Raw genomic sequence first — 23841 nt, 5'->3', positions numbered from 1 at the left:
AGACAAAAGGAGGCTAGCACAACAAATATATGTGAAATTCAAAAAACATAGGAGAATACTTTAAAAATGTGTACTCAAAAAAACTGGAAAATCTACAACAAATGGATGCATTTCTAGATAAACTTGACCTGACCTAACAAATTTGAACCAAGAAGATGTGAACCACTTAAATACATCTCTAACAGGCAATAAGATTGAAGCAGTAATAGAGTATCCCAACATAGTACCTCATAGATTCACTGCTGAATTTGACATGACCTTTTAAGAAGAAATAGTACACACACTTCTGAAACTTCTCTATGAAATGGAAAAAGAAGAAACACTACTAAACTCAATCTATGAAGCCACTATTACACTCATTTCAAAACTGTACAGGAACACAAGTAAAAAAATGAGGATTAGGGCGGGGAGTTTGGCCTAGTTGTAGAGTGCTTGCCTAGCATGCACTAAGACCCGGGTTTGATTCCTCGGTACCACATACATAGAAAAAAGTTGAAAGTGGTGCTGAGGCTCAAGTGGTAGAGCCCTAGCCTTGAGAAAGTCCAAGGACGGTGCTCAAGCCCTGAGCTCAAGCCCAGGACTGGCAAAAAAAGCTCTGAAGAAACTTAGAAGGGACACATCTCCATGTATTGGAGGCTTCATATGGTAATCCTACAACTAGCATCATAATAAATGGAAAAATGGAAATCATTTCCTTTAAATTCAGCAACAAAAACAAGGGTGTCTTCTATTTTTACTCTTTGTGTGTGTGTGTGCCGGTCCTGCGGCTTGAACTCAGGGCCTAGTCTCCATCCCTGTGCTTCTTTTGCTGAAAACTTGTGCTCTACCACTTGATCCACTTCTGGGGTAAGAGTCGCATAAACTTTCCCACCTGTACTGGCATTGAACCATGATCCTCAGATCTCAGCCTCTTGAGTAGCTAGTGCCCAGCTGGAGAACTTCATGTTAAATGAAGTAAGACAGATTCAGAAGGAGAAAGGTTTTATGTTTTCTCTCATATGTGGGGTGCAAGACCTAAAGGATAAACATATACATAGACATATGTGTTCCTCACCACCATCTCCTGCTATCTACAAGGTGGCATGAAAGAAACAGAGCCAAATGACTGAAATTTCTAAACTTATTAGGCAAATAATTCTTTTTTCCCTTAAGTTGTTTTCTCAGGCATTTCATCACAACAGCCAAGTGACTAACACATATATTAAGCCATGGTAATAAAATGGATGAGAAACACCTTAGGAATTCACTGGAATTCAAGGGTGGTTGTTCGTTTTTATGATACAGGGTCTCACTTTGTAGCCCAAGTTGGCCTCAAACTTATGGTCCTTCTTAACTCAACTTCCTGAATGCTAGGATTGCAGGCATGTACCACCATGCCCAGCTGGAATCCAGGTTTTGAAGAAATAATATTGTTCTAGATTGCAAATACACACACACACACACACACACAGACACACACACACTCCCACACACACAAATTAGTTCTATGGCTTCACTGTATCACCCTAGAGTTCATTAATCCACATTGAACAGTGTTGGGAGATAAATAAGGATTGTGTAGTGATGGTTTTGTCCTCATAAGTAGATGAATGAGGTCAGTGGTGATGGTACATGCCTATAATCTTAGCTACTCAGCAGGCCAGAAACTGGAAGGTCATGATTTGAGGCCAATCTGACTCTATCTCCAAAATAACCACCAAGATAGATGGCACCTGCAATCCTAGATACCCCAGTTCAAAGCCATCCCAGGCAGGAAAATGCATGAAACACGTACTTCCAAGTAATCATTAAAAAGTTGGAACTGGAGCTCTGGCTCAAGTGGTGGAGTACTAGCATTGAGCACAACAAAGCAAAGGGACAGTGAAAATTCAAGCCCCAGAACAAGTACACACACACACACACACACACACACACACACACACACACACACACACACTCAATAGTTATCTTTATCATAATCTACATTATCTTGTTTAATTAAAGTTGAATTGTAAAGCCAGGTGCCAATTGTTCATGCTTGTAACACTTGCTACTCAGGAGACTGACATCTGAGGATGGCCTTTCAAAGCTATTCCTGGTGGAAAAAAAACTGTGAGGCTCTTATCCTCAATTAACCACCAAAAAGCCAGAAGTAGAGTTGTGGCTGAAAGTAGTAGGGTGCTAGCCTTGTGGAAAAGCAGCTCAGGGACAGCGACCAGGTTCTGAGTTCAAGCCCTATGACCAGCCCCTCATAAAAAAAAATTAACTGTAAAATGAGAGGCTGTCTGAGAACATTTATAGCTCTGGAAATTAGAGTTTATAAAATGCCACAGATGTCACTTGAAGCAAGATGGATGACAGAAATAAGCTCAACACAGAAAATATGATATGGCCTCCTTCATATACAGAAGCTAAGAAACGGATCTCAGAGTGAAAGAGATATGAAGAAGGGATAAAATTGTTAGATGAGCTGTACTGAAGAAAGCAAAATGGTAGTCAGCCATTCTACTTCTCATTCCTCCAAAATCTTAGTTCTAGACAGCTGGAGGTGGGTTCATGAGCAGCTAATTCAATTTTTCTTTGTTGTTGTTGTTATTATTATCCCTAAGTAGTTCTATAAAGAGGTTTCAATTCAACATGTTTAATTCCTCTCCTATAAAAACGTTCCATTAAGTAGAAAAAATGTTAAGGCTGTGCGATTTTTTATAAGGCTTGAGTGATCTTGAATCTAAAACCAGATGGGGACAAAATGAAAATGGAAAATTATAAACTTGTTTTTAGTTGTAAACATATAAATACAACATTCCAAACATGAAAACTGTTTGAACAAATTCAATTATGTATTAAAAAGTACCTCATGATCAAGAAAGCTTTAACCCCTGAATTATTTTTCAATATTTGAAAACCTATTCAATTACTAGGGCAAAAAAAAACATAATCAGAATTAACTTCAGACAAAAATACTTGAGATAGGTCAAAAACTAATTATGGTTAAAATGAATTCTTAGCAAACTAAGAATGGAGAGGAACCTCAGTTTCAAAAAGACTATATATATATACCAGTACCTAAAGTAATCATCTATGTCATGGGTAAACTCCAGAAGATAGATTATCTTTAGCATGGGATATATGACAGTATGTTTGCTATTACTCATACTGTTTAGCATACTATTAGAAATCCTAGCAAACATGAGAAAAATTCCAAAGGAGTAAAATAATTTTAAAAGAATACTTCTAAGTATATAAAACCATCTTTGTGTGTGACAGTGTGTGTATGTATGCCGTGACTAGGGCTTGAACTCAGGACTCACATTCACTCTAAAGCTTGACTTTCTTACTCATGACTAGTACTCTAACACCTGAGCCATGCTTCCTGTCTAGCCATTTCTCTGGTTAAGTAGATATGGAGCCCAGGAGATCTTTGAACTGAGATTCTCCAGGCCTCAGCCTCTTAACTAGCTAGGATTACAGGTGTGAGCCTGGCTTCAATACAACTACCTTATTAGGAGAACTATGAAGATAAACATGTTACTGTAATTAGTACAGTAATTCAAAGGTTGGGATGTAGCACAATGTAGAGAACTTGCTTAGCATATACAAGGCCCTGGATTCCATCTCCATTAGGACAAATAGGTAAATAAACAAGTAAATAAATAAATACACAAATATATACTCGAAGTTTCTAGCCACAAAATCCACCCAAAAGCAATCAATAGAGTATCTTGGTTGCTAAAAATAACTAACTATAAATACAGAATCAAAGTACCATTTACAATGCCAACAAAACTATCAATTGTCCATGAGTTAACATTAAACTTCTATGGAGCAAAAAGTTTAAAATATGAAAATAAATACATCAAATGGTTAGTTCGGTAGTAACCTGTCAAGATTAGCTGTCGAATTCTGTTTTGTTTTTCTGTAAAATTGCTTCAACTGCATGTGGTATTTTCCTGCGGAACAGGACCACCTTTGTGTGGTACTCTCCTTTGAAAGCTCAGCCCCACAGAAGGTCGAGGCTGCTCTCTATCAGCCCGGAGGTGGAGAGTAGCCACTGAGCTGCTACTAAACTCATTCCTAGCTCCGTTCACTGAGTATTGGTGACTCTTTTGCTGAGTCTTTGGGAACCCCAATATAACTGGGATACATTTTTAATATTATAAAACTATACCTCTACTTCTCACATTATTTTCTAATCTACAAGTCAATAAAATCCTCAATAAACCTTTCAGTTAAATTTTGTGAGCTTATTCATATATTCTAATATTTATGTGAAGAAAAGTCTGTGGTTAAATAAACCAACCTTAAACAAACGGTAGTAAAGGATATGTTACAAGAGTGGATAACTGTTACCACAAAAATGCTAAAAATAATGCATTTGTTGCTAGAGTTAATTCACCACATACCTATTTCAGACATGAAATTGGTATGTGGTAAATACATCTAATTTTTGCCATCAGTTAAACAATAACAGTAAATGATGTGACATCTAATCCAATATAAAAAAAAATCACACTACAACTCCCTAGTGATTTCAATAGCATAGTATCAGCTAGAGAGCATAAATACAAAGAGACCAATAGAGGAGAAAAAAGAGGAGCTCAGAAATCACATTGTGCATGAATGAAAACTTAAATATACAACAAAGAGGAGGAAATGATCATTTGGTTCATATGCTGGAAAACTGGCTCATTCAGCTTTCTTGGTCATGGCTGGTAATCTATCACTCAAATCATACCTCCAACCCAGGCTTTGTGTGTTATTTGAGATAGAATTTCACAACTTTTCTACCCAGGCTATCTTGAAACCTCAATGCTTCTGCTGTCAGCTTCCTGAGTATCTAGGATTACAGGCATGAGCCAACAACGTCAGGCTATTAAACAACTTTTTACAGTACTGGGATTTGAACTCATGCTTGCTGAGCTTGCTTGCTAAGCTGACGTTCTCCACTTGACCCATGCCTCTAGCTCATTACTGTATTGAGAAAAGAAAAAAAAATCTGTTCCCTAGTGAATAAAACATAAAAGAATGTACTATAAATGGATTGAAGATGTAAATGTTAAAGATAAGACCTTTAAAATTAAATTTATAACACCTGTAAATTTAATAACAAATTAGAGAAATACCATTGTGACCTAGGAGGAAGAAAAGGACTTCATGCTTCATGAAAAGACAAACATGGCAAGCTCACTAAAATGAAATCAAGTATTTCATGGTCAAAGGAGATTATAAGTCATTTGAGGTCTGAGCCTTTGTCTATCTTGTTTATTTTGACGTCCTTAGTACTTAACATAGTGTCTGGCTCATGCAATGTTTTAAACTGTGTATGGTGAATTACTGAAAAAATTTTCTTCAAGAACGTTATATTGTGAGTCCTGTGGACTTAGGTGTTAGTGGTAGTGGGAACAGGAAAATGGACACTGGATTTTCACTCAAACCACAGCTCCTCAAAGCTTTCAAAATTTAGTGAGGCCTATAGCTTGGATTGGAAGGTGCACTGATATTCAAGAGTGGATCAGCTACCAGAGCTTCATCACCAATGAATCAAGACTTTCTCTGAGACCCTCAAAATAGAAATTTTAGAAAAGGACTCTGTGATCTGAAAGCACCAAAGTGAGTTGTTTTTGGAGTTGGTCTTCCATGTGAAATAGAAAGTAGATTGCTTGCTGTGTAAATGGATTTAAGACATCAGAGGGAAGATGCCAAGAAGGTTACCCTCACCTCCTGAAGACAACCTGTACAAAAATAGTTTGAGGATTCAGAAGGCTCACATTAAGATTTGGAAGGCATGGCCAGGCACTAGTGGTTCGCACCTGTAATCCTGGCTACTCAAGAGGTTAGACTCGGAGAATCATGGCTCTAAACTAGTTGGGGAGAAAAGTCCTTCATACTCCATTTCCAAACTAACCAGCAAAATGCTGAGATAGAGGCCTGGCTCAAGTAGTATGGCACAGTTGTGAGTGAAAAAGGTGACTGAAAGCACAAGGTCCCGAGTTCAAGCTCTAGTACCATCACTCTCACGAGTACACACACACAGACACACAGACACACAGACACAGACACACACACACACACACACACACAGATATTCATAAGTTACAAACATACCCATAAGACACTCGGCATTTCTGTACTTATTTCCTTTACGATTTATTGATTTTTGCTTTTCTTGAATGGAGGGTTATCTGTGTTAGTACTTGAAGTCAGAGCCTGGGTGCTGTCCCTGAGCTTTCTTTACTCACTGTTAGCACTCTAACCACTTGAACCACAGATCCACTTCTGGCTTTTTGGTGATTAACTGGAGATAAGAATCTCACGGACATTTCTGCCTGGGCTGCCTTCCAGCTGCAATTCTTACATTTCAGCATCATAAGTAGGTAGGATTTCAGGTATAAGCCATCGGTGTCTAAATCCTCCCTCCCTCCCTCCCTCCCTCCCTTCCTTTCTAAAATACTATTGGGGTTTGAATTTGGAAACTTTGCTAGGCAAGTGGTCTATCACCTGAACCATGCCTCCAGCCCTTCGCGCTTTCTTTATTTTCAAATGGGTCCTTGCTTGGGGCAAGCATCTGCTCATATCCTCCAACATAGGCCTGTCTCTCTTCCTCCTTCCTAGATGGGATTAACACCATGGGTCACGAGACCAGGACTTGATATACCTATTTATGAATGCTAGTCACAGCTTAGGACCCCATAGGAATACATCTGTGCCATACACAAGACAACAAAAACATCCAGGGCTTGTTGTTGTTGTTGGAGGTAGGGGAATCAATCTCAGATTCATTGGCTTAGAATATTCAAGAAAGATGATCTATAATTTAAATAACTCTCACCCTTGTGGCCTCAAAAATTGCATATGTTTTGCAAAACGCTGCTTGAAAGAAGACTGAGAGCAAATGTGCATAGGTTGTCTGTTCCATGATAGATGTGCCTTATCAAGCTGCCCTTACTATACACCTAGCCCAGAGCCCCACTTCCACTCTCCAATCTGATTGACACTCTGCTCTCAGCCTGGATATCTGGAAGGAAAGAAAACATCTGTCTTCCTGGCAGATGACCTTAATCATTGCCCACCTTCTTCAACACAAAGCATCCCAAAGGACCCAACCAAGGCAAATACATTCATAAACCCTGACACAGAAAATGTCAGTGCTTGAAAAGATTCTTTTTGATATTATGCAGTACAACACCCCACCTCATTTCCCAGCAAATTCCTAATGTACAGATGAGGAAGCTGAGGATCTAAGTGGGAAATCATATGCAACTTAAAGTTAGATGCATTTCATAACCACAGGGACTATTTGTGGTGTGGTTTTATATTGATCACACCTTTCCTAGACTGGCAAGCTAGAAAGCAATGGCTATCAATCCTAGCTGTGAAACTTTGTAGTCAAATAATCTTGGAGAGGTCAATTTCATCTCTCAGAATTTCCATTTCTTCTTCTATAAAATGGGATCATTAATCCCATGCACATAAACCACCTAGCATCACAGGGCCTCAAACTAAATATGTGTTGGGGGTGGCACAGGCCTGTAAATGCCAATACTTAGGAGGCTGAGGTAGTAAGGTTGCAAGTTTGAGTCCAGCCTGGATTACAAAGGGATACCTAATCTGTCTCCAAAATCTAATTCAAACCAAAACAAACATAATTTTTTTTTCTTGTAACCTTCCCATTCCCTTAAAGGGAGGGGCGGTGGGAAATAAGTCTCAGATAGACAAGCCAACCCACTATCCTGTGGCTATTCCCCATGAAGAGAATCTTGTGTGTTTCAAACATACTAGTCATAAACTGACAAATTGCCTGAAGGGAAGCGGGAAAATGAGGGGAATGGGGGAGGGGAAGAGGTAACAAAGCAATGGTGCAATCTGGGAAGCACAAGGACACTGGATTTATGGGTTCCATTGCTCATTCTTCGGAGTGGTCTTAACTTCCTTTTGGTCACTTTACAATGGTTATGCTTGTCATTCCTGGCATTATTTCTATGCCATCAGAGGATAAGAACTCGATACACTCATGCACCAAATGGACAGGAATTTTCTTTCTAAAGGGACAACTTTCTCTGAAATCTAGGAGATTCTTATTTAACAGGAAAAGAAGGACTTGAATTAAGTCATTTTTCTTAAAATGGCCTAATATATCAGTGGCTTCTTGAAGAGACTAGATGATAGATCTTCTGTGAGGACCCAATTATAATCTCTACTTCAGCCATAGCACCATTTCCAGTTTTCTGGTGGTTAGTTGGAGATAAAAGTCTCATGGACTTTCCTGGGCTGTCTTTGAACCGCAATCCTCAGATCTCAGCCTCCTAAGTACCTAGGATTACAGATGTGAGCCTCAGCACAACTCCCCCCACCCCTGTGCCCCATTTCATCTTACACTCAAGTTTCTAAAATTTCAGCTCTTGCGTTTCAGCTTTGCTGAAGCCTATGCAAGGTGTTGGAGGATAGAGAGCTGAGGGAAATTTCTCTCATCTCCTGGGTGAGTATGATAAATCTTCATATTTGAAACCACAGCAGAGTTCAATCCATCTTTCTAAGATAAAGATCTAAAGACTAGGACGAAGTGATGTAAGCAGCACTGCTGGGACAAGGTAGGAAAGAGTGGCGGGGGCGGGGAAAGTGATAATGCAGGATTTCTATATGAGATAATGTCAGTCACACAACAGAATGTTTTATTTTTCTCCTTAGAAATGGAGAGAAGGAAGGGATGAAGAAAGCTAGAACCTATTCAGTTGACTGAAAAAGGTGTGGTACAGCCTTAGGCTGCAAGAAAACAGACAAGCCTTGGATGAAAGTTGAGATGGCTAGTTCTTTAATCTCAGTAAGCCAGTTAGGTAGGAATACTGCCTTCAGTGGTAACAGGTATCACTGTACATCAGGCTAAAACTTAAATTCTCCTGTGTCAGAACCTGTCTTTGTCAATCATTTCTATGATATGAGGTCCAAAGTTGCCCATATGGTTTTAGGGTTACTGACTACTACTGTAGGATTTGGGGAAGCCAGCCTGGGTTGCTCATCATAGACATGTGTTCAATAAGTTACACATCTCTTTCTATCCTCAAAATCCTACATCCCAAACTATACTACTCATTTCTCTAGATGCCTTGAATTTTATTACTTGTGCCCTTTTGACTGAGTTTCCTCCAAATTGAAATATTTCTGCCTGTTATCTTTCAAGATTCTTATTAAATGCTAACATCACGATGATATATCTTGTCTTTTTTCTTGTTTAGGGGGTTGATTAATTTGGTTTAGTAGTGTACTCCTCTCATTCACCCACAAACCCGATGCTATATCTTACCAAATGTAAGCAATTAGCTATGTTTCTGACTTTGTGCCTTCTACAGCATAGCCTATCAATATCTGTCACAATCAGCTCAGCCATGGTTTAAATAATTTGTTGAATAATATTATATTTTAGGTAGTTAAGACTTTATATTCTTTAATTCATTGGTTTTCCCCAACAATCCTGTGTAGTAGACAATGTTATCAGTTATTATTAGTTTTGTTTTGCAGAAACCAAGGGGAAAAATCCTTACTTACTAGAACCTTTGGAATATAACAAAGACAGTGCTAAGAGAAAAGTTCATAGCTATGAGTGTCTTCATTAAAATATCAGAGACATTCCACATAACCTGTAACCTTTCTATATTCAGATAATAAGTAGTCTCAAAAATATCAAAACACCTAGGATAATCTTCACTAATGATGTGAAAGGTCTATACAATTCTTTCTCCGGAGGAAAAAATTGAAGAAAGCTGGATGCCCGTGGCTCATTCCTATAATCCTAGCTACTTAGGAAGTTGAGATCTCAGTATCACAGTTTGAAGCCAGCCCAGGCAGGAAAGTCTGTGACATTCTTATGTGCAATTCACCAGCAAAAACAAACAAACAAACAAAACAAAAACAAAAACCCAATAATGGAGCTGTAGCTCAAGTGAAAGAGTCCTTGAGCACAACACTCTGAAACAGCCCTTGCCCTGAGTTCAAGCCCAAAGACTGGCAAAATAAACTGAAGAATACACTAGAAAATGAGAAAGTCTCCCATGTTCAAGGATCAGAGAATTAACGGCTATATTAATAAAAAAAACTATCTATAGAATCCAAAGAAGCATTCAATCCTAGCTACTCCGGAGGCTGAGATCTGAGGACATTGGGTCAAAGCCAATCCAGGCAGGAAAGTCTGTGAGACTCATGTATAATTAACCACCTGAAAACTGTAAGTAGTGCTGTAATTCAATGTTGTAGAGGGCTAGGCTTGAGTGAAAAAGTGCAGGTTCGATGCCCAGGCCCTGCATTCGAGCCCCATGACTGACAAAATCCAGAAAAACAATAAACCAAAAAATCTGTTGGAGAAAAATAAACCACCTTCTTCAATACGTGGTTTGGAGAAAACTGGGTATTTACACATAGAAGGTGATTTGACTTACTGCTTCTCACTGTGCACAAAAGTTATTTCAAAATGGATTAAAGATCTAAATATAAGTCCTGAAACATTGAAAATACTAGAGAAAAATCTAGGGTAAATCATGGAAGATACATAGTCACAAGTAATGCCCTTCAGAATAGAATTCCAATTGCTAATGAAATAAAAGAATTGACATATAAGATGTTATCAGATTAAAGAAACAATTACCTGAAACAAGAAACAACCTATGGAATGGGAGAAAATCCTTTCAAGCTAGATAAAGAATGTCCATAATATATAAATAGCTGCAAACATCAACCATGAAAGAGTAACAATCCTATTTATTGTCAAAATGGCTAATAAACATATGAAGAAATGTTCAACATCCTTATCTATAAAGGAAATGCAAATCAAAATCACATGAGATTCCATCCTATCTCAGAATGGTTGCATGAAAAAACCAGCAACAACAAATGTTGGTGAAGATACAATCCTTATGCACTATTGCTATGAATGCAAATTAGTGCAACCACTGTGGCAATCAGTACAGTAGTTCCTCCAAAATCTAAACATAGCATTACACATGAGCCCGCTATACCATTTGTGCCATATATCTGAGGAATGTAAGTTGGCCTTTAACAAAGATAGTGGTGCACCACATTTTTAGCAGCACTGTACACAATAGCTAAACAATGGAATCAATCTATATGCCCATCAAGCAATATATGAATAAAGAAAATGTACTGTGTTTATACACCACACACACACACACACACACACACACACACACACACACACAGAGATAGAGAACAGAGTATTTATTTGACCATAAAGAATAATGAAATTGAATGCGACTGCTGCATAGTGGTAGAGTGCTTTCTTAGAATGCATCAAAGTCCTGTGTTCAATTCCTCAGTACTACATACACAGAAATATCCTGAAGTGGTGCTATTGCTCAAGTGGTGTAACACTAGCCTTGAGAAAGCCAGGCCCTGAGTTCAAGCTCCAAGACTGGCAAAAAAAAAGGAATAATGAAATCACATCATTTACAGGAAAAAATGGATAAAAGGGAAAAAAGGGGAAATAAGCAAACCAAACAAACCAGGATGAAAACAGACAAATCTTGCATGTTCTTTTCTGTATTCATAATCAAGAGCTGTGAGAGAGGGATGGGGATGGAGGGAGGAAGAGTGGGAGGGAGAGAGGGGCAGAAAATGAGAATGACATAAATGTAAAATGAAGGGGGCATATTAGAGAATAGTGCCAGAGGAATGGGAAAACAAAGGAGTAGGGGAAAGGGGTCAAATATAAAGAAGTTTCTACACATGTATGACTATAGAATAATAATAGTCATTAAAATGGTCTTTGAAAGGAGTAGAGAGCAGTAGAGGTGGTAGATTTGATCGAGGCATATTACATGCATGCATGCAAACATAACACTAAAACCTTTCTGTGCAGTTAATAGGCATAAGTTTAAAAAGAAAGCTGATCTCATAAAAAGTACATAGTACAATAGTGATTACCAAAAGCTGGTGAAGGCAGGAGGAAAGGGAGGACTGGGAAATGTTGGTCAATGGATACAAAATTAAGTAAGATCAGCAAGTTCTGATGTCCTGTTGCACAATATGGTAACTAATTAACAACTCTGTTATCTCCAAGTAGCTGGAAGAAAGGAGTTTTAAAATTCTCACTACAAAGAAATAAATGTTTCTGGTGATGGTTTTGCAAAACTTTGATTTGATCGTTCTATAATGTCAACATATATCAACTATCACAATGTGTTCCACAAATGTGCACATTTGTTATGTCTAATGAAAAAGAAAACAAGAAAATCAAAGTCGCATTGTTTTATTGTTTGTATAGCAGGGTTATGTTAAAGAAAAAATCAGCATGAATATTTAGTGCAAAACATAAAGTTTCAATTTTGGGCTTGTGGTATATAACTCCTTTGGGCTTCATCTCCAGGACATGAAAGGGAGACAAATATTTCTCCTTTTTTCCCCCTCTGATTTTTGATCTATTTGAGAAACATAGGTTTTGAGAATGAAGATAAAAGGCATGGTGGGTTTAGTGGTGAAATGCAGACATGAAACAATGGTGGGGAAGACGATGTACTAGATTGATGGCAATTAAGGTGACCCCTCAGGAAGCAGCTATGACAGTCCTGACAGCAATAGTGATGGCAGCAATGATTGCACTTGTGACAGGTGAGATTGAAATGGGAGAAATGAGTTGTGCCGAACAGAGGAGTTGTTATTAATCATGGTCTAGCTTCTTGCCAAATTCTGGGTCACTTCTGGAATTTAACTGTATTAAGAAGCAGTCTACTTCTCCTTCCAATGCAGAAACCCCTATTTGAAGTTTTGGCCATTTTACATATTTTCCTGTCATTTTTCAGGTCTTAATCAAGTTCCCTTTATCTAGACTACCCACCCCCTTTCTATCCATTTATCCCACTTCCCAGTTCAATTATTTGTGAAGTTCTTTTTGGGGGGGATGTCAGTCATGGGGCTTGAATTCAGAGCTTAGGTGCTGTCCCTGAGCTCTTCTGCTCAAGGGTAGCACTCTGGTACTTTGAGCCACAGCACTTCATCAGGTTTTCTGGGGATTACTTGCTGATAATAGCCTCATGGACTTTCCTGCTCAGGCTGAACTGTGATCCTTGAATCTCAGCCTCCGGGGTAACTATGAGTACAATTGTGAGCCACCAGTGCCTGGTTGTGAAGCTCTTTGTAAAAATCTTCCAAAACTCAGCTTTGAAATTACCTTCTACAATCCTTTGTCCCATCTTCATACTCCCATAGTACAATAAACTTTACTTGAGCATTTGTTATACATCATACTTAAGTATTTGGTCTTTTACTCTAGATGAGCATTTTCTATTGCATGTTGCCATCCATTTGCCTTGGGAATTTAAACAATAAAAAATGGTGGATCAATAGTTTACTCTTTCCACTGTAAACTCATAATTGGATGCAAAGTTCACAAATGGTTAATTTCAAAACATCGGATTCCTATGAAATAGCTTAAAGATAGATCGACAGACAGATGCTCTTTAACAGGGCCATTTCTATGCAAAAGTTTTCAGTAGTTATATCTTTCTGAGAGTGCTCATTCATTCATTTAACACATATTTATATTCTTGAACATCCAAAGCTATGCTGAAATGACAAGACTAAGCATCAACAGACATTTGGTATCAAGGCATTCATTTTTATTTCCTATGGGGCACCAAAGTGTAGAACTGATCCGAGGAAGATTACAGATTTAATACAAGGAAATATTTTACTTCTTTCATTCGTGTGTGTGTGTGTGTGTGTGTGTGTGTGTGTGTGTGTGTGTGTGTCTGTGCTGGTCCTGGGGCTTCAACCTAGGGCCTGGGCACTGTCACTGAGTTTTTGTGCTCAAGGCTAGCACCCTACCACTTGAGCCACTCTTCCAGGTTTTTGGTAGTTAATTGGAAATAAAAGTGGCAAGGACTTTCCTGACGGAGCTAACTTTCAACTGATTCCTTAGACCTCAGCCTCATGAGAAGCTAGGATTACATGCATGAGCCACTGGAGTTTGGCTGGAAGTATTTTCTAATATCAAACGCTGGTTATGACAAAACTGCACTGACTCAACACATCACCGAAGATATATAAACAAAAGATGAACTGTTAAAGTAAATATCTAAGATCCACTGAAACATTCTGTCCCTAGAAAGAGCTTTGTGTTCCTCCTGTTTTCACATATTCTCAAATTATGTGAAAGCTCCTGGAGAGTCATCCGGATCCAGATATTTCTGTACTTAATGCACTCTTACTCCTTTATTTGCTGTTTTCAACTTTTTCTATTTATCTCTCTAATTATCTCAATCCCGAGAAAGGAGTAGAGAGTGGTAGCAAAAGCAAAAGTCACTTTTTTACATACTACATGCCCAAATGGCTACCAATTCCTATGGAGTCTTGCAGCATGCATATCACTGCCACATGGATGAATCTATTCAATGGACATTTATGGAGTCTGCCTTTGTGTTGGGCACATGATCTCATTGCATCCTCATAAAATCCCTGTGAGATAGATTGGAGGAGGGCTCAAAGCCCAGCTCCAAATGCTGAATTCAGTTCATTTTGCTTATGCACATGAACAGCATCAGAAAGGATTGGCCACTGTCTCCAAGGTTCCTTCACTCCATTAGGCTGGCTCCCAGATCCACCCCCAAAGAAAAAGGTGGTGCTTATCCAAAAAGCATGGGGATAACAATTAGATAGGCTTAGAGATACACTGGATAAAAAAAAAACTCTTGCCATCAACCACTTTTCTCTCTATAGGAAAAACCATGGATCTCTCTCTCTCTCCTGTGCCACTACTGCTGTGTTCAAATATCTATTGTCCCCTTGGAGTCATCTGACCCTTGGTCCTTCTTGCTGGAGAAGTTTTTCACCCAAACAGGCAAAAATCAGGGAGCTCATGTGGCTGTCTCCCAGCTTTGTGTACTGGACAAAGAGGATGATTTTTTACAATCTCTTGTCCAAGTCACAATGCTGGAAGCCAGAATGGCTTCAGGCTGGCAAAGTTGTGGCCCTCAAACCATCTATACCACAGAAGATACTTCTTAATGAAACACAATGCATGTAGACCTTACACTGAGACTGAAAGAAAGAACTTCCTGAACCTGTAAGGACTGTGTACTAGCTCTGCCTGTCTCCCATACCAGTGTCCAATCCCCAAGTCTCTCCTGCTAACATCGTCAGGCAAAGTAAAACAGAAATGAAAAACTAAAAAAATATGCAGGAGAACAGACCAGCCCTTTGATCATCCAACTGACCAAGGAAAGTTAAATACCTACTGATATCCACTTTTCCATCCCTCAGTTGGGCCTCCCTGCATGATTCTTGATGGCAATAGAAAAAGTACTTCTGGATTTTATGTATGAATTGTACCCTTGTCCCAAGTCCATCCTCATCTGTGTTGATTTTCATTTCTTAGATTTGAGAATGAGTATTTGACCTGTACTGTTATAGTTAATAAAGACCATGATTTGTCTCATTTGATCCTCCTGAGACAATCAAGATGTGGATGATTAGCTCCATTTTCCAGATAAAAAAAATGAAAGGGGAGGAAGAGAAGCAATTTGCCTAAGGTCATAGCCCCATTTTCTCCCTTCAAGGACCTAGTGCTGTTAAAACTACACATAATAAGTTCCTTCTTCCTGAACCGATGACAACTCAAAAGGTTAAGGTGGCAGCAACATCCAGGAGGGTAATATTTTAAGCCACCAGGACCTCAACTGACCGCAAGGATGCATTGGGACAGCCACTGGTCCATTTGCCGAAACTGAACGGACATACAAACAGTGAGTAGGCTAATGGGTGTAGCTGGTGGAAGATGGAGGAAATAGAAACTCTGGAGAAATAGTTCTGAAGATAACCTTATCTCCATAAGAAACAAGCAGAAAGGAATAACACCACTTAGTGTGCACTTGGACAGAGGTACAAGTCCAACTGGGCTGATGCCAATACTTCTTTCTCTGAACTTGATGGACATAGGGCTTTTCAGTTTCATCCACCAGGCACTTACTTATTGTCCATCCTGGTCACTTTAAAAGGTTCCCTGAGATTAGTAAGTAGGTTCTCTCAAGAAACAATTTGGGCCAGGTAGGGTGGCTCACACCTGTAATCCTAGCTCCACAGGAGGCTGAGATCTGAGGATCACAGTCCAAAGCCAGCTGGGAATTAAAGAACATGAGACTCTTATCTCCAACTATGCTCAAGGGATAGTGCGGTAACCTTGAACTGAAGAACTCAGGGACAGTGCCCAGGCCCAGAGTCCAAGCCCCATGATCCATAAAAATAATAGGCAGGGGGTATAGAGGAAATTAGAAAATATAGCCCCCACATTCTACAAAAACAGTTCTCATATATTGGACTATGGCTGTGTGGGATATTGTGTCTTTATGTTTTGCCTCCCCAGCTCTCAAAACTAAGAAAAGCAAGGTTAGGGCCATTAGTTCAAGATTTGGGATAATGAAAACAGACCTCAGATTGTTGAGCTCTTCTCATGCTCACATAATACGTTGTTCTGAAAGACAAGACAAGAACTTATCTTCTAAGACTCCTAGTTGACCCAGGCATTTTCAAACATCTCATCTCCAAACTGAAAGCTTGTTTCTAGTATCAAATAAACAACAGTAGTGTCTTATGAAAACATCCTCTTACCAATGTCTGTCATATGCTTTTACTCTGAGCCACTCAGGAAGTTGAGGAGGCAGAAGGATCACTTAAGCCTAGGAGTTCAAGGCTACCCTGAGCAACAGAACAATAATACCTTGTCTCAGAACAAAAAGGACATCCTCTCTCCTGATGCTATTTGTGTTTGTGTGTGTGTGTGTGTATGTGTTTGTGTGTGTGTGTATTCCAAGACTAATCGGTACACAGTTCTCCTTACATAGCTTTTAAGGAAATGGGGATAAATGAATCATGTCCTCTATCAATTTTGTCCTTGAAAGTTTGTTTTCATTGATGTCAAAGTGAACCTAAAATGTTAAGTATACTTGTTTCCCATCTGTGAACTGAGGAGGTAATCTAGTTCCCTTCCAATATTGACATCCACAGAAATGCTGTGGATGTGATATGAGTAAAAAGGAAAAGGTAAAGAAAGACCAAATATTAGGCCTTCTCTGTAGTTAGGAAGAATGATGCTAGCTTTAAAATATTATCTATATAATTTTTGCACATTCATGGCCCCAGAAAAACCCCATCAGCACACCTTACTCCTTCTTGTTCCCTTTGAGAGTCTGTAGGAGGAGCAGCAGGCAAGGCACTTCCTCAGAGGCTTCTCCTTGACAGCTACTTCGAAATGCAGTGACACTGGGAAGGGTAGAGAGCAAAGGGAAAAAGAATTTACCCAACATTCTGTGGAAGCAATTCTGACTCAGCTGATCACTTAATAAGTTAGGATTACCAGAGAGTAGGAAGATCTGAATGGGGATTAGAGTTTGTGGGAGCAATTCCACCTTATAGAGATGGTTTTCACTTGGAGCCACTTAGTTGTGAGTTCAGGGTTGAAGTTAAGGAGGCACTCAAAAGTCTCCTCAAAGGGTACCTTCCAGACGCATGGTCTTTTTTTCTGAGTGGCGAGAAATAGGCACAGCACTCAGACAATCACTTGTCTCACTCACTTACATAACACAGGGAGGAGGCATAAATGATTGTCAGATCACCAAGCCCACTTTGGCAACAAAATCTTCTTTTACTTATATCAAACTCTGGATTCCCAGGAACCCATGTGGCCCGATTTGGACTGCTATTAAAATTTGGCAGCGAGACTACGTAGAAATCTCTTGAAAATCCAATAGCCAAATTCATGGTCAACAACCGTTACGACTCCCCTAATTGACACCCTAAAGTAAAGAAGTAAATTTATTTGCCCAGAAATGTTTATAAAATGTCAAAGAGAACTATGTTTTGCAAATGCAGGAACAGACCCAGATAGGGAAAAGGTATGATTCAAATACACTCAGGTTGAACACAGAGAGCTAGCTAGATAATACATCTTTTCAGACTTATAACATGCCATCTTTCCTTAGTGGTTTTACATGTAGGTAGCATTGATAATAATAATATCTTAATTAACTAGCCAATGAAAGTGAATCTGAAATGAGGAGGAGATTAAAAACCTTAAACTACTAGTTGAAATCTAAGAAAAGTAAGGAGGTTCTTCTGTCTAAATATAATTTAAAATTTAGTGATCATACAAACCCTCTCACATTAAGGCTAAGATGGGAAGCTGTGGTAATTGAAGAAAGGAGATGGGAGAGAAAGTTTATGGGATTTGTTTTGGTTTATTTTATTTAGACAGTCTCACTCCATAGTCCAGGCTGACTTGGAACTCGTTAGCTCCCTGTGTCAGCTTCCCGAGAGACAGGAAAAGTTTTTCCTATTAAGATTTCAAGGCTGGGAGTTGTGGCCTAGGCCATTCCTTCCCTGACTTTTCTTATCTACCACAGCCTTAAGCCACAGACACCTCAGCTCTGCAGGCTAGTACAGCAGGAAAACAGATAAACAGGTAAAACCTAGACTGGGGTTTCAACCCTCTGGCTGGGGCTTCAGCCCTCTCCTGCGGTAAAACTTCTCCCTGAAAGACCCCTGTTCACTTCTCTTTAAAAAAAATATATCTTTTAAGTTGTTATACAAAGGAGTTGTCACTTAAAAAAGCATTTTAAAAATACAGTGCATCTTAATGTCACCTCTTTCTCACCCATCCCTCCCCAACCCACCCTCCTTTTCACTTCTCTCCCACAGACCTCTTATTTTTCTAGACACTTAAGTATTCTCAGATTCGCTCTCCTCATTAAGTATCTCATACTCTACATTTTATGAGGTATAATTTCTTGTTTGGGGTTTCTTAGGCTCTACAGCTTATAAATGTCTTTGTCCTGTGTTTTTATACAGCATTTAAGCACTTTCTTGTGCTGGAGCCATTTTCTGAAATCTTGTACCATTTTAGAGTTGTGAACCTCAAGACTCTGGGATTCAAACTCTCCCCCTCGATTTTCCTCCCAAATTGTTGAGGTTTAAAACTTTTTTGGCAAACTGCTTCTTTCTGGGGACTTTTGTCCCTGCAAACTTGGGGATCTTCCACTTTGACTGTTTTTGTTTCACACCTGAAACCCACTCTTTATATTCCTGAGACTTTTTTTTCTATTTTATACAATCCTGCCTTTGATATCCCCCTTTTAAAATCACAGTTTATTCCCACCCTCCCCTCTTTGATCATAAACATTTTGCAGGGTATCTTTTTTTCTGGTATATTTCTCCTAGTATTTTCTCTCTATATCTAAGGACATTCCATTTTGAAGCTAAAATTCTCTCTAAGGCCTATTCTGTCTGTGGCATAAAGCCTATGGACATGGGTGAGTGTGCTCTCACAGATCCTCTCCATATTTATATATATATATATACATATTGAAATATACCATATAATTGCCCATTTAGAATACGTAAATCAGTGGTTCATAGTGTAGTCACAGACTTGTGTAAACCATCACCATAATCACATTTAGAGCATTATCATCACCCCCCAAAGAAATAATATATTATTAGCAGTTCCCTTTATTGGGTCTTAATTTTCTCCCAGAATTTGCTTTCTAAGTTCCTGGGGCCTCACTTTTTTAACCTCATGGGAATTCTTATCCATACATGTATAACGTTGTACACTCTTTAAAGGTCATTTCTTTCATAGAGTTCTCCCCTCCATTATATCCTTGAGCTATACCCCTTTTTTGTCTTCTTCCTTGAATCTTTGTAATTCTACCTTTATTCAATCCTCTGGCATCCCTACCCCAAATCTGGACTTGCCTTCATTTTCTAGTGGATTTCCAATATATTAGCCATCCTTTTAAATGTTGGATCTGATGTTTAGAATACTCTCCCTTTAGATTTCAATTCCTGTCTCATTTGGGGTGCTCAGTCTACATACTTCCCATTCCACCTGTCACTGGGGCTTCACTGTTGTTCTTGTTGTTTTCCAATCTTACCTCTTTGGGAGACTATCTGCCTTATATTGTGGCTTTTCTCTTTTCTATGCCCTGTCCCCTTAAAACCTGGCACAATCTTCTTTCCCATTTACTGTTTATAGGTAGTTTTTCTCTCTCCTAGGAACCCTTCTCTTTCTCCCTGTGATTTGAACCATCTCTGAAGTCTCATTTTGTGGAGTCTTCATTGCATCTCAGGGGCCCCACCCATTTTCTGCAGTCCCATCTCTCTAGTGATCGCCTCCCACTGGGACTCCGCCCCTTTTCAGCAATGTACCAGTCTCCTGGGTTTCGGGTGTTTGTCCATCTCTTGGAGTTACTTCTACCTATTTCTCTGTGGTACTACTATCTTCTCCTCCCCCTCCCCCCTTGTCCTCATTAAATTTGAAGCATTGTGCCTTTTACCTAGGGTTTTTTTTTTTCTTCTTCTTCTGGTGTTCCCCTGTTCAAAAACCTGGGACTCCACCTCCTTCTCAGATTCTCTCTCCAATGAATATCCCCTCCCACTTTCTGGGTTTGTCCGGGATTTCTTCAGTCACCTGAGTTTCTGCTCTCTACTGGTTGGGTTTCCGTTTTTTTTCCCCCCTAGATCTTTCCTGCCCAACCCCACTTTTCTCCCCAGTCGTGTCCCTAAGGCAGCTAATTCAACAAGATTTGTGTCTAGATGGTGGGGAATCCGACCCCACAGGGAATCCACCAAATTTGTTATCATTCACAGATTGAATGGTCCAGAGGAAAGAGAAGTAGAAGTGAGTGGCAACTGTGTGTCAAAATCTGTGCTATGCTTTTTTCCCCCCTATACATTAGCTCCCCGTAATCCCCACAGCAGGGCTGCAAGTGAGTGGACTTTAGCATCTCCATTTGACAGATGAATAAACTGCGGCTTAGTGAAGAAAAGCTGGATGGAGCAGAGCAAAATCCCCGCCCTGTGAATGCTGGGGATGGGGGTGGCGGTGAGGGAACGCTCATCTGCAGTCCGGGCTGGGGGTTCAGGAACCTCGAAGACGCACCTCTCGGGGCTGCTTGAGAACCCATCTCTGCCAGACTCCCTCTCCCACCCCCACGCCACCCTTACCTTAGGATTTGACTCGGAAGGGAGCTTTGCCAGAGCGGAGGGAAGAAGGAAAAAAAAATGTTTGGGGTTTTTTTTTTTTTTTTTTTGCACCTCGGAGGTGGTGCCCATCAGTGCAAGTTTGGGGCGGGATAAAGGGATGCTTGGGAGGCTTCAAAACTATCTGTGGTGGAGTCAGCCTTGGGGCGCTCTCTCCTTCTGCCTCATCTCCTCATCTTTTCCCTCGGCTCCCCTCTCCTCCCCTCTCCTCCCCTCTCCTTCCCTCCGGCGGCGCCGCGCATCCTCCGGTCCTGAGCCTGGCTGCATTGCAAAGCACCACAGCCACCTGTTCCTCCCCAGCCGCCCCAACTACTTACCTCGCTAGCGTCCTCGTGGGGATCGTGGATAACCGGACCTGGGATGCGAGCGGCGAGCCACAGAGCTTGTCCTGCGCCTCTGCCGACCGAAGGATGGGGGAGGCGTGGCCAGCGGGGTTGCAGTTGGAGCTGGTGAGGAGCTGGTGGCGCGGGTAGCCCGGTAGTGGCTGCGCTGCGGCTGTGGCGAAGCCTTGGCAATCTACTGCCCAGAGCCTGGGTGCCCCCGACGGGTGGGGGCGCCCGGTGGGCTGGGGAGTGACTCTAGCCTAGGTATCAAGCGAGGGGAGAAGAGGGAGCATAAGGATGAAGCGCGCGGCCCCTTTGGCAAGGAGGTCGCAGAGTAGCCCAGTGACCAGAGACTGTGTGCTCTGCCAGCTGGCTCCGCTGAAGGGGTTCGAACCTTCTTGTAGGCTGTCCGCTGGTCACCCAACTAGGCTCCTCCTTGCCTGCTAAATGAGGGCATGAGTCACCAGGGCCCGGGTTGGACAGGACCGGGATGGGCTAGCGAGAGCCTCTGGCCCTAAGACCGCCCTGGGGAGGGGCTACAGGAGAGCGGCGGTGGGGAGGGGAGCGAGTCTGGTGAAGATCCAACAGCGCAGTGACAGGGGCGGGGGCTGCCGCGAAGGCTCTAGACTCTAGAGAATAAGGCTGCAGAGAAAGGGGCTGGGAGGAGGCTGCGGGGGTGGTGGGGACATTGCGGAGAGGCCCGGAGGGGGCCAGAACCCAGAAAAAAGCAGGGGCTAGGACTTCCCAGGGGAAAGGCACGGGGATTGAGAGGTCTGTGGAGAGAGGAGGAGGAAAAAAAAAAATATATATATATATATATAGCAAAGCTCCAGCGCGTGATTTTGAAGCGAGTGGGAAATAAATACAAGGGGACTCTGAATGAGCAAGGCATGGACTAGCAAGTTTGGGGAGAATATCTGGCCAAACTTGCAGTGACAAGAATTACATTCCAAGGACACAGAAAAGTGCAAGAAACACTGATAGGGATTTAAGACTCAGTACATTGTCAATAACCCAGCAGACATTACTGGATCCCTCCGGTTTTCAAGGTCCTGAGCTCTACGGGACTACGTGGGAATCCACAAGTGGTAAAAGACTGAGAATCTCCATTCTGACGGAGCCAATGGAAAATCTCTCCTTCCCTCTGTCCCTCCCTCCCTTCCTACCTCTGTCCCTCGGGTCTGGTCCCTCCCTCCGTCCCTGTCTCTTTCTGTGTCTCTCTCTATGTCTCGCTCCGTTTCTTTCTCTGTGTCTCTGTCTGTGTCTCTGTGTCTGTCTCTGTCTCAGTGTCTGTCTCTCTCTCTGTCTCTCTCTCTGTCTCTCTCTCTGTCTCTCTGTCTGTCTGTCTGTCTGTCTCTCTCTCTCTCTCACACACACACACACACACGCGCGCGCACACACACACACACACACACACACACACACACACACACACACACACACAAGCATGAGCCAGCAAAGCTCAGCTGGATCAGCCAATGGTGAGCACATTGGCTTGAACAGGTAAAAGCAGAAATCTTGCTGTGGATCTGTCCCCTGACCAGTGCTGATGAGATCTACAGAAGAACAGATAGAGGCTTGATATGCCATTAAAGAAAAGCTCACACAGGTCCTGGAAAACATAGAATAATAGTTATAGAAATGCTCTTGGAAAGCTAGGTAAGTGAAGTTAATGGAGAAGCTTGGCAGGAAGAGGACTGGGCACATTCTGATTTTGCGCTAGTGGTAAAGGGAAGCTACCAGGAGTTAAGCTTTCCGATCAAATGGGCCAGAAGGAGCTAGCTGCTGGATGACAACTCCTGTTCCAGCAGACCTCCTGGACACACTTCTTGTGCTCTGTGTTGCTAGGAAACAAGCTCCCACCTTAACAGTGCCCTGAGCCTGAATCCTGTGTAAGGTGGCTTTTGTGGTCTTACTTTCTCCAAAATGGGCTTAGGTTTCTGTCTGGTCTCACTGAACTCATACACAGCCTTACTAGCAAGCTCCTCCCTTTTTTTGACCATTCAGGCTCCTTAACTATACTGACGTTCCCCACCTATCACCTCATACCATTACATATGTCTTCATCTTTGCTATAGTAATTTTCCTGTGTATACTAGGCTAACTCTTTAAGATTCTGCTTAGTGCCACCACCTCTGAGAAGCCTTCCTTAGGACATTTTCCAAAAAATTAAAAAAATTCCATGCTAAAACGTTACATGCACATTTAATGCTTCCAACCTAATAGTTAGTGGGAATTTATTTTACCTGTTTTGCTTAATTAGATGGTAATGTGGTAGGATTTTGTTGTTATTGTTGTTGTTGTTGTTTCATTGCTTTTGGTGCTGGCACATTGGGCCTCACAGTCTCTTTAGACTTTTTCACACAAGGCTGACAGTATACTACTTGAACCATACCTCCACACCTGTCCTTTTGCTGGTTAATTGAATATAAGAGTCTCATGGACTTTTATGCTCAGGCTGGCTTTGAACCAGAATCCTCAGATCTGAGCATCCTGATTAACTAGG

At 41.0% G+C, this 23841-nt stretch overlaps 1 protein-coding gene across 1 annotated transcript in view; it reads right to left on the bottom strand.

Annotated features, from left to right (window-relative positions):
• The window catches only part of LOC150040981 (uncharacterized), a 50399-nt gene extending 28691 nt beyond the window's left edge, over nt 1-21708 (bottom strand). The window contains exons 1-2 of the mRNA XM_090327110.1: nt 21330-21708; nt 17135-17235 (exon numbers count right to left, since the gene is read on the bottom strand). The gene's annotated coding sequence lies outside the window, so the exon portion shown is untranslated. The remainder of the gene's footprint in view (nt 1-17134; nt 17236-21329) is intronic.
• Between the last annotated feature and the right edge of the window lie 2133 nt (nt 21709-23841).

This window comes from Megascapheus bottae, chromosome X, assembly GCF_031878675.1.
Source record: "Megascapheus bottae isolate mThoBot1 chromosome X, mThoBot2.hap1, whole genome shotgun sequence".
Classification (NCBI taxonomy): domain Eukaryota; kingdom Metazoa; phylum Chordata; class Mammalia; order Rodentia; family Geomyidae; genus Megascapheus; species Megascapheus bottae.
The sequence above is the reverse complement of the archived record's forward strand: the minus strand, read 5'-3'. Positions and strand labels throughout refer to the sequence as shown.